Raw genomic sequence first — 12344 nt, forward strand, 5'->3', positions numbered from 1 at the left:
AGAAAACAATTCATTACATACATATTTACAATTTATCACATACATATTTAAACTGTGTGTGTGTGTGTGTGTGTGTGTGTGTATGTGTATGTAAATCACAATTTGCTGTTTTTAGGGGTGCTTGATTATGGCAAAAATTATAATCACAATCATTTTTGTTCAATATTGAGATCATGATTATTTAACATGATTACTTTTTGACTGTCATCTTCTCCAATTGCTGTTGTTCATACATGCACATATTTTTTCTAACTTGGCTGAGGAGACTATTACATATGTAATCATATATTGTAGTAATGATTAAGAAAAACTATAGCCTATATGAGGGAAAAACTCAGGAAGGCTGGAGTTCCGGAGCTCCGTATTAAAACTGTAATGGACCTGCCATGAGGGTGGAGCAAACTCCATTTCCAAGGATGCTTTGCGATTTTCACACTTCAGCAGGGAGCAGTCAACATCGGTCCCTCATTGGCGGAGACGCTCCTGCACAGCGGAGCGTCCTGAGGACGCAGCCATGACATCACCACCCCTTTATAAGCGAGCACGCCCAAACTACACGTCTTTCCCATGTCACTGAGCTAGGGGTAACTCCTGTTCCCCTGTGAGTTAGCTTGACTACCCCACGAACATGTTTTCCCCTCATCGAAGACTCCCCTCGTCGGACGAGACGAGACTTTGTCCGTGTTCACCCGAACACATTCCTGGACCCGAGAGAGACCGCTGCTGCAACCAGCGTCCTCAAATTCCCCCGAGAAAGAGGAAATGAAGTTACTTCGGGATAACGTGGACCGGCTCTGCCCTGCGCGTCTTCGCCGAGTTGTCTCTGCTGTTCTCTCCGCCATTCCACTCAGAGCCAGCTGCCGTGTTTTCGACGACGTGCGAGAACGGCACCGTCTGCCTCCGAGCCAAGAACAAAGATGGACATTAAGACGGACTACACACACACACAACCTGCGCACTTTCTGAAGCGACCAAGTAAGAGGCATAAGTCTGGGCATAGGCAGTGTTAGTTGTGTGTTCTTTTCAGCATCAGTTGCTGTTGTTTAGCATTTAGCCTTTTTAGCTTTATCGCTGTTGTTCTTGTTGTGTGAGTTGACGGACCGCCGAGTCCATTTTTCTCTGCTTTACTCTGAGGAGTATTTTAAGTTTGCTGCCTGTTAGTTGTGTTCACCACGCTAGACTATTTTGTGTTTTTCCCGGTCGGGACAACTGCTACTTTTGTGCCACCGTGAGTGAGAAAGTAAATTGATTTGTCGATCAGAAACCAGACAACGTACGTTACAGACTGCCGTCCGTACGTGCGCTCTCTGTGGTCAAAAGAGCCGCTTCTCTCCCTCTCACGATCGCTTTCCCTCCTTCCTCTCTTGCTACTAACACACACACACACACACACACACACACACACACACACACACACACACACACACACGCATTCCCCTGCAAGTGTCCAACTCTGTGCAAAGCTGTTTGTGTTTTGTTTGGTAGAATTAGATTTTAGAATAGCTGTTTATTGAATGAAGTATTTGTTAACTTTGTTAATTTTGCTAAGTTTAATAAACAATGTTATATCTTTAAAGAGAAGTTCTTTTGTCATTATTGTGTGTAACATATTGTGAGAAGTGGCTGATTAAAGGAGTCAGAGCTTGAATTCAACCCTTCTTTGTTCACCCTTGAATGTTGATATCTCGCAGATATTAGCATTCTAGGTGAAATCCCATTTATGAGATTACCTTGTTCGGTTATTGGTCCTGGTTTCCGGGTGGTGCTCCGTGCTTGTTAGTTCATATTAATAATTCTATTAATTATTATAATTAGTTAATTATCTTAGATAATTGATAATTATGGCAAATAATCAACTGTGTTCCTCATACATGCTACAGTTGGTGCCTGAATTATTGATTAAGGTTAACAATATTTTAATTTCATAAGCCATAATTATCTGTGATAAACAGAGGCGTGCGCTCACGGAGAGAAAGTAGTTAGTATTGTGTGTCAAAAGACTCTCACACTGATCATCTCCAAACGTTTTCTTGGTTCCCACAAGCTCAACTGACTGCGCCGCGGCCCGACGTGCGCAAGGGCGCGAAGGCCCGTCCAACGCTGCTTGCAGCTTTAATTAGGGCCTGAGCCCAAAGGGCGAAGACCCTATTGTTTTTCGTGTGTTTGTTTGTTTCTTATTAGGGCCTGAGCCCAAAGGGCGAAGACCCTATTGTTTTTCGTGCGTTTGTTTCTTTATTATTCTTTCTTGTTACGCCACTTTAACTCTAAATTTGACCCCCTAAACATGCTCAAAAACTCACCAAATTTGGCACGCACATCAGGAATGGTGAAAAATTTGATAAAATGTAAAAGTTAAACCCCAAAGTGCCAAAATGTGCTCTCTAGCGCCACCTATGTATCTAAAACGGCCGCCACGGCCCGTAGGAATGTCGTAGAGAGATCGAACCAAAACCCAATTATTCGTCTCATCAAGACCTACAAATCATACGCTGACACCCCTGACCTACATCCAACAGGAAATCTGCAATGTCAATTTCAAAATACCATTTTTTGCCAATTTTGGACCTTGAATAAACGCTATCTCCTCCTAGGGCGTTAATGGTATCGGCTTCAAACTTTAATACATGACTTATCACACTGTGTTGAGCAAAAGTTATTAAAAACTTTGTAATAACTCGAACGGTTTAGATTTAGTAAGCCCTGAAAGTTGGAGTGCGACATTACACCTTACAATGTAAACCAATGGGGAGGCAAATTCTGGGCATGGACTTTGTGCCAAACTGGGGCATCTGGCGTCTAAACTATAAGTCCCACCACTTTCAAACCTGTATCAATGGATTCGCGACGAAAATTCCTACAAAAAAATGATATTTTTATGTAGGATTTGGCCAAAGTTATGGGATTTATGAGGATTTTTCACAAGAAGATCACTTTGAAATCTTTCCTTCCAACTGTGAGGGAGAGAGAGAGAATGGGAGGGGGGGGATGGGTAAAGTAAACATCTGCTGCCTGTGACAGAAGCCCTTGGACTGCACCACACTCCACTTACTTAGTGCTTTCACACATGTGACAGCAGTGTTCAATCCTTACTTCTTTTCAAGGAGCGCATGTGCTCCTAAATGAAAGAAATTAGGAGCATACATATAACTTTAGGAGCACACTGAAAAATGTTCAAGTAAGAGTGTCTTAAAGAAAACAATTCATTACATACATATTTACAATTTATCACATACATATTTAAACTCTGTGTGTGTGTGTGTGTGTGTGTGTGTGTGTATGTAAATCACAATTTGCTGTTTTTAGGGGTGCTTGATTATGGCAAAAATTATAATCACAATCATTTTTGTTCAATATTGAGATCATGATTATTTAACATGATTACTTTTTGACTGTCATCTTCTCCAATTGCTGTTGTTCATACATGCACATATTTTTTCTAACTTGGCTGAGGAGACTATTACATATGTAATCATATATTGTAGTAATGATTAAGAAAAACTATAGCCTATATGAGGGAAAAACTCAGGAAGGCTGGAGTTCCGGAGCTCCGTATTAAAACTGTAATGGACCTGCCATGAGGGTGGAGCAAACTCCATTTCCAAGGATGCTTTTCGATTTTCACACTTCAGCAGGGAGCAGTCAACATCGGTCCCTCATTGGCGGAGACGCTCCTGCACAGCGGAGCGTCCTGAGGACGCAGCCATGACATCACCACCTCTTTATAAGCGAGCACGCCCAAACTACACGTCTTTCCCATGTCACTGAGCTAGGGGTAACTCCTGTTCCCCTGTGAGTTAGCTTGACTACCCCACGAACATGTTTTCCCCTCATCGAAGACTCCCCTCGTCGGACGAGACGAGACTTTGCCCGTGTTCACCCGAACACATTCCTGGACCCGAGAGAGACCGCTGCTGCAACCAGCGTCCTCAAATTCCCCCGAGAAAGAGGAAATGAAGTTACTTCGGGATAACGTGGACCGGCTCTGCCCTGCGCGTCTTCGCCGAGTCGTCTCTGCTGTTCTCTCCGCCACTCCACTCAGAACCAGCTGCCGTGTTTCCGCCGACGTGCGAGAACGGCACCGTCTGCCTCCGAGCCAAGAACAAAGATGGACATTAAGACGGACTACACACACACACAACCTGCGCACTTTCTGAAGCGACCAAGTAAGAGGCATAAGTCTGGGCATAGGCAGTGTTAGTTGTGTGTTCTTTTCAGCATCAGTTGCTGTTGTTTAGCATTTAGCCTTTTTAGCTTTATTGCTATTGTTCTTGTTGTGTGAGTTGACGGACCGCCGAGTCCATTTTTCTCTGCTTTACTCTGAGTAGTATTTTAAGTTTGCTGCCTGTTAGTTATGTTCACTACGCTAGACTATTTTGTGTTTGTCCCGCTCGGGACTACTGCTGTCTTTCTGCCGCCGTGAGTGAGAAAGTAACTGCTTTGTCGATCTGAAACCAGACAACGTACGTTACAGACTGCCGTCCGTACGTGCGCTCTCTGTGGACAAAAGAGCCGCTTCTCTCCCTCTCACGATCGCTTTCCCTCCTTCCTCTCTTGCTACTAACACACACACACACACACACACACACACACATACATATATACATACATACATACATACACGCATTCCCCTGCAAGTGTCCAACCCTGTGCAAAGCTGTTTGTGTTTTGTTTGGTAGAATTAGATTTTAGAATAGCTATTTATTGAATGAAGCATTTGTTAACTTTGTTAATTTTGCTAAGTTTCATAAACACTGTTATATCTTTAAAGAGAAGTTCTTTAGTCATTATTGGTAACATATTGTGAAAAGTGGCTGATTGAAGGAGTCAGAGCTCGAATTCAACCCTTCTTTGTTCACCCTTGACTGATTATCTCTCAGATATTAACATTCTAGGTGAACTCCCATTTATGAGACTACCTTGCTCGGTTATTGGCCCCGGTTTCGGGGTGGTGCTTCGTATCTGTTAGTTCATATTAATAATTCTGTTAATTGTTATAATTAATTATTATTGATAATTGATAATTATAGCAAATAATTAACTGTGTTCTTCGCAGATTCCTACAGTTGGTACCTGAATTACTGATTAAGGTTAACAATATTTTGATGTCATAATTCATAATTGTCTGTGAACGGAGGGGTGGGCTCACAGAGAGACACTGGTTAGTATTGTGTGTAAAAAGACTCTCACACTGATCATCTCCAAACGCTTTCTTGGTTCCCACAAGCTCAACTGACTGCGCCGCGGCCCGCTGTGCGCAAGGGCGCGAAGGCCCGTCCAACGCTGCTTGCAGCTTTAATTATTATTATTCTTTATTATTACGCCACTTTAACTCTAAATTTGACCCCCTAAACATGCTCAAAAACTCACCAAATTTGGCACGCACATCAGGAATGGTGAAAAATTTGATAAAATGTAAAAATTAAACCCCAAAGTGCCAAAATGTGCTCTCTAGCGCCACCTACGTATCTAAAACGGCCACCACGGCCCGTAGGAATGTCGTAGAGAGATCGAACCAAAACTCAATTATTCGTCTCATCAAGACCTACAAATCATACGCTGACACCCCTGACCTAAATCCAACAGGAAATCAGCGATGTCCATTTGAAAGTATGATTTTTTGCCAATTTTGGACCTTGAATAAACGCTATCTCCTCCTAGGGCGTTAATGGTATCGGCTTCAAACTTGAATACATGACTTATCACACTGTCTTGAGCAAAAGTTATTAAAAACTTTGTAATAACTCGAACGGTTTAGATTTAGTAAGCCCTGAAAGTTGGAGTGCGACATTACACCTTACAATGTAAACCAATGGGGAGGCAAATTCTGGGCATGGACTTTGTGCCAAACTGGGGCATCTGGCGTCTAAACTATAAGTCCCACCACTTTCAAACCTGTATCAATGGATTCGCGACGAAAATTCCTACAAAAAAATGATATTTTTATGTAGGATTTGGTCAAAGTTATGGGATTTATGAGGATTTTTCACAAGAAGATCAGTTTAAAATCTGTCCTTCCAACTGTGAGGGAGAGAGAGAGAATGGGAGGGGGGGGATGGGTAAAGTAAACATCTACTCCATTTCCAAGGATGCTTTGCGATTTTCACACCTCAGCAGGGAGCAGTCAACATCGGTCCCTCATTGGCGGAGACGCTCCTGCACAGCCATGACATCACCACCCCTTTATAAGCGAGCACGCCCGAAATACACGTCTTTCCCATGTCACTGAGCTCGGGGTAACTCCTGTTCCCCTGTGAGTTAGCTTGACTACCCCACGAACATGTTTTCCCCTCATCGAAGACTCCCCTCGTCGGACGAGACGAGACTTTGCCCGTGTTCACCCGAACACATTCCTGGAGCCGAGAGAGACCGCTGCTGCAACCAGCGTCCTCAAATTCCCCCGAGAAAGAGGAAATTAAGTTACCTACATTCCTTTTTTCCGCAGGTTTCACTTCACTCAGCTGGCCGACAGACCCGCTGATTCTCTCCGCTTTAACCTAAATAGCAATTCGGGACTCGGTGCTCCGTTTGGATCTAAACAGAGACCCGGGGTTAGCTGAGAGGCTAGCAGAGGCTAACTGGTTGTGCTTCTTTCGGTCATGCTGCAATTAACGCTCCGCTGCTGCCTGTTCTCCGCTTTAACCTAAATAACAAATCGGGACTCGGTGCTCCGTTTGGATCTAAACAGAGAGCCGGGGTTAGCTGAGTGGCTAGCAGAGGCTAACTGGTTGTGCTTCTTTCGGTCATGCTGCAGTTAACGCTCCGCTGCTGCCTGTTTGCTGCCTGTTCTCCGCTTTAACCTAAATAACAAATCGGGACTCGGTGCTCCGTTTGGATCTAAACAGAGAGCCGGGGTTAGCTGAGAGGCTAGCAGAGGCTAACTGGTTGTGCTTCTTTCGGTCATGCTGCAATTAACGCTCCGCTGCTGCCTGTTCTCGGCTTTAACCTAAATAACAAATCGGGACTCGGTGCTCCGTTTGGATCTAAACAGAGAGCCGGGGTTAGCTGAGAGGCTAGCAGAGGCTAACTGGTTGTGCTTCTTTCGGTCATGCTGCAGTTAACGCTCCGCTGCTGCCTGTTTGCTGCCTGTTAGTTGTGTTCACCACGCTAGACTATTTTGTGTTTGTCCCGCTCGGGACTACTGTGTTTGTGCTGCCGTGAGTGAGAAAGTAAACTGATTTGTCGATCTGAAACCAGACAACGTGCGTTACAGACTGCTGTCCGTACTTGCGCTCTCTGTGGAAAAAGAACCGCTTCTCTCTCTCTCACGATCGTTTTCCCTACTCCCTCTTGTGACTAACACTACACTCACGCGCGCACAGATACACGCACCGACATCGTTTTGCACATCTGATGGTCAGATAACGTCGGACAAAAGTGTCCAACCTGCAAGTGTCCAACCCTGTGCAAAGTTGTTTGTGTTTTGTTTGGTAGAATTAGATTTTAGAATAGCTATTTATTGAATGAAGCATTTGTTAACTTTGTTAATTTTGCTGAGTTTAATTAACACTGTTATATCTTTAAAGAGAAGTTCTTTAGTCATTATTGGTAACATATTGTGAAAAGTGGCTGATTGAAGGAGTCAGAGCTCGAATTCAACCCTTCTTTGTTCACCCTTGAATGATTATCTCTCAGATATTAACATTCTAGGTGAACTCCCATTTATGAAATTACCTTGTTCGGTTATTGGTCCCGGTTTCGGGATGGTGCTTCGTATTTGTTAGTTCATATTAATAATTCTGTTATTTGTTATAATTATTTATTATTGATAATTGATAATTATAGCAAATAATCAACTGTGTTCCTTGCAGATCCTACAGTTGGTGCCTGAATTATTGATTAAGGTTAACAATATTTTGATTTCATAATCCATAATTGTCTGTGAGCAGAGGGGTGGGCTCACAGAGAGACACTGGTTAGTATTATGTGTCAAAAGACTCTCACACTGATCATCTCCAAACGTTTTCTTGGTTCCCAGAAGCTTAGCTGACTGCGCCGCCGCCCGCCGTGCGCAAGGGCGCGAAGGCCCGTCCAACGCTGCTTGCAGCTTTAATTAGGGCCCGAGCACCGACCGGTGCGAAGCCCTATTGAAACTGAAGGAGTTATTATTATTATTATTAGGGCCCGAGCACCGACCGGTGCGAAGCCCTATTGAAACTGAAGGAGTTATTATTATTATTATTATTATTATTATTATTATTATTCCTCCGAAACAAACGCATTTTTGAGGGCCTAAACATGCACGAAAACTCATGAAAATTTGCACAGATGTCAGGACTGGCGAAAATTTCGATATTTTATGGGTCTCGAAATAAAGCGGGACAAAATGGCTCGACAGCGCCACCTAGAAAGTCAAGAAAATTGAGCCCCTCGATACAGATTGTCGTAGGAGAACGAAATTCGGTATGCATATGTATCATGACCAGACGCACCAAAAAGTCTCAAGGACACATAGCCTAACTCCAACAGGAAGTCGGCCATTTTGTATCAAAGTTGAAATTTTGCACCGATTTTGTCATTTCCAGCCCGCATACTTTAACGAACTCCTCCTAGAGATTTGACCCCAGGACTTTCAAATTCGGTCCGTATCATCTACAGGCATAGGAGATTAAAAGTTGTTAAAACAATTCTCATTAGTCTTTCCTAGGGGGCGTGGCTGGGCGGCGAATTTCGATCCTTCGCCATGAAAAATGAAACGGCTATAACTCCGGCATACATGATCCTAAGAGAGCTAAACCTTTTGTGCTTCATAAGAGTCCCGCCCTGAACGGGTCCATGTGACAATACAGGATATGAGTCATAGCGCCACCTCCTGGCAACAGGAAGTTACATGTTTTACGCTCTGACGCCCTGTGGGCAGCACGGTGATCGAATCCAGCTGAAATTTACTGAGAATAGCCTCAAGACCTTGGAGATCTTATATTATGAAGTTGGTGACCCTTCGTTGAAAGGTGTTGCCATGGCGACGCGGCGAATTTCGATGTGACGCCATGAAATTTCAATGCCTTATAACTTGACTCCACGTGGTCTGATCTTTTCCAAATTTCATATGCTTGTTAAGAGTCCCAATCTGAACACATGTTCAGTCTCATATTTAGCGAGAGTCATAGCGCCACCTACTGGCAACAGGAAGTATCATGCGTCGTACTTTGTCTAATTACTCCTAGGAAATTTGGCTGATGCACCTGAAATTAAGTCAGCTAATAAACAAGACCTTGGTGATGCTACATTTGGCAGCTCATGACCCAAAACTGAATGCTGTTACCATGGCGACACATCCTTCGCCATGAAATATGATACTGTTTTTCAGGGAGAAGGGATTGCTCTACAGTCATGAAACTTTACACACATGTCTAGAGTGATGTCAGCTAAAATCCTATGTGGTCGCTTTGAATGGGCGTGGCAAAATGGCTCAACAGCGCCCCCTTTAAAATTTCAAAATTGCAGCCCCGCCTTCCAGATTAACGTAGAAAGATGAAATTCACAGGGCACATGTATAATGTCAACACGCACAAAAAAGCCTCTTGAAGCCTTATTGTAAGTCGAACAGGAGGTCAGCCATCTTGAAAAACTGGTCAATTTTCGCCTTTTTTTGGCCATTTCGCATACCTTGTATTTTAACGCACTCCTCCTACATATTTCATCGTAAGGACTTCAAAATCAGTGTGTGTCATCTAGAGTAGTGTATGATCATGATGGTTTGGCCGTGGCGTGGCGTTGAGTTTTGATGTTTCGCCATGACAGAGGAAATTGATATAACTTGAGTGTACATGGTTGGATCTGCCTCAAACTTTACACAACAAGTCACTGACAAAAGCCCTTCGACTGAGCGTCACTTCAACATGCGCTGGGGTGCGAGGGCCCGATCATCGCTGCTTGCAGCTTTAATTATTATTATTATTATTATTATTCCTCCGAAACAAACGCATTTTTGAGGGCCTAAACATGCACGAAAACTCATGAAAATTTGCACAGATGTCAAGACTGGCGAAAATTGCGATATTTTATGGGTCTCGAAATAAAGCGGGACAAAATGGCTCGACAGCGCCACCTAGAAAGTCAAGAAAATTGAGCCCCTCGATACAGATTGTCGTAGGAGAACGAAATTCGGTATGCATATGTATCATGACCAGACGCACCAAAAAGTCTCAAGGACACATAGCCTAACTCCAACAGGAAGTCGGCCATTTTGTATCAAAGTTGAAATTTTGCACCGATTTTGTCATTTCCAGCCCGCATACTTTAACGAACTCCTCCTAGAGATTTGACCCCAGGACTTTCAAATTCGGTCCGTATCATCTACAGGCATAGGAGATTAAAAGTTATTAAAACAATTCTCATTAGTCTTTCCTAGGGGGCGTGGCTGGGCGGCGAATTTCGATCCTTCGCCATGAAAAATGAAACGGCTATAACTCCGGCATACATGATCCTAAGAGAGCCAAACCTTTTGTGCTTCATAAGAGTCCCGCCCTGAACGGGTCCATGTGACAATACAGGATATGAGTCATAGCGCCACCTCCTGGCAACAGGAAGTTACATGTTTTACGCTCTGACGCCCTGTGGGCAGCACGGTGATGGAATCCAGCTGAAATTTACTGAGAATAGCCTCAAGACCTTGGAGATCTTATATTATGAAGTTGGTGACCCTTCGTTGAAAGGTGTTGCCATGGCGACGCGGCGAATTTCGATGTGACGCCATGAAATTTCAATGCCTTATAACTTGACTCCACGTGGTCTGATCTTTTCCAAATTTCATATGCTTGTTAAGAGTCCCGATCTGAACACATGTTCAGTCTCATATTTAGCGAAAGTCATAGCGCCACCTACTGGCAACAGGAAGTATCATGCGTCGTACTTTGTCTAATTACTCCTAGGAAATTTGGCTGATGCACCTGAAATTAAGTCAGCTAATAAACAAGACCTTGGTGATGCTACATTTGGCAGCTCATGACCCAAAACTGAATGCTGTTACCATGGCGACACATCCTTCGCCATGAAATATGATACTGTTTTTCAGGGAGAAGGGATTGCTCTACAGTCATGAAACTTGACACACATGTCTAGAGTGATGTCAGCTAAAATCCTATGTGGTCACTTTGAATGGGCGTGGCAAAATGGCTCAACAGCGCCCCCTTTAAAATTTCAAAATTGCAGCCCCGCCTTCCAGATTAACGTAGAAAGATGAAATTCACAGGGCACATGTATAATGTCAACACGCACAAAAAAGCCTCTTGAAGCCTTATTGTAAGTGGAACAGGAAGTCAGCCATCTTGAAAAAAATGGTACATTTTCGCCTTTTCTTGGCCATTTCGCATACCTTGTATTTTAAAGAACTCCTCCTACAGAATCCATGGTAAGGACTTAAAAATCAGTGTGTGTCATCTAGACTAGTGTATGATCATGATGGTTTGGCCGTGGCGTGGCGTTGAGTTTTGATGTTTCGCCATGACAGAGGAAATTGATATAACTTGAGTGTACACGGTTGGATCTGCCTCAAACTTTACACAAGTCACTGACAAAAGCCCTTCGACTGAGCGTCACTTCGACATGCGCTGGGGTGCGAGGGCCCGATCATCGCTGCTTGCAGCTTTAATTATTATTATTCTTTCTTGTTACGCCACTTTAACTCTAAATTTGACCCCCTAAACATGCTCAAAAACTCACCAAATTTGGCACGCACATCAAGTCTGGTGAAAAATTTGATAAAATGTAAAAATTAAACCCCAAAGTGCCAAAATGTGCTCGAGAGCGCCACCTATGTATCTAAAACGGCCGCCACGGCCCGTAGGAATGTCGTAGAGAGATCGAACCAAAACTCAATTATTCGTCTCATCAAGACCTACAAATCATACGCTGACACCCCTGACCTAAATCCAACAGGAAATCCGCAATGTCAATTTCAAAGTATGATTTTTTGCCAATTTTGGACCTTGAATAAACGCTATCTCCTCCTAGGGCGTTAATGGTATGGGCTTCAAACTTTAATACATGACTTATCACACTGTGTTGAGCAAAAGTTATTAAAAACTTTGTAATAACTCGAACGGTTTAGATTTAGTAAGCCCTGAAAGTTGGAGTGCGACATTACACCTTACAATGTAAACCAATGGGGAGGCAAATTCTGGGCATGGACTTTGTGCCAAACTGGGGCATCTGGCGTCTAAACTATGAGTCCCACCACTTTCAAACCTGTATCAATGGATTCGCGACGAAAATTCCTACAAAAAAATGATATTTTTATGTAGGATTTGGCCAAAGTTATGGGATTTATGAGGATTTTCCACAAGAAGATCACTTTGAAATCTTTCCTTCCAACTGTGAGGGAGAGAGAGAGAATGGGAGGGGGG

The sequence above is a fragment of the Thunnus maccoyii genome, unplaced genomic scaffold, assembly GCF_910596095.1.
Source record: "Thunnus maccoyii unplaced genomic scaffold, fThuMac1.1, whole genome shotgun sequence".
NCBI classification, from domain to species: domain Eukaryota; kingdom Metazoa; phylum Chordata; class Actinopteri; order Scombriformes; family Scombridae; genus Thunnus; species Thunnus maccoyii.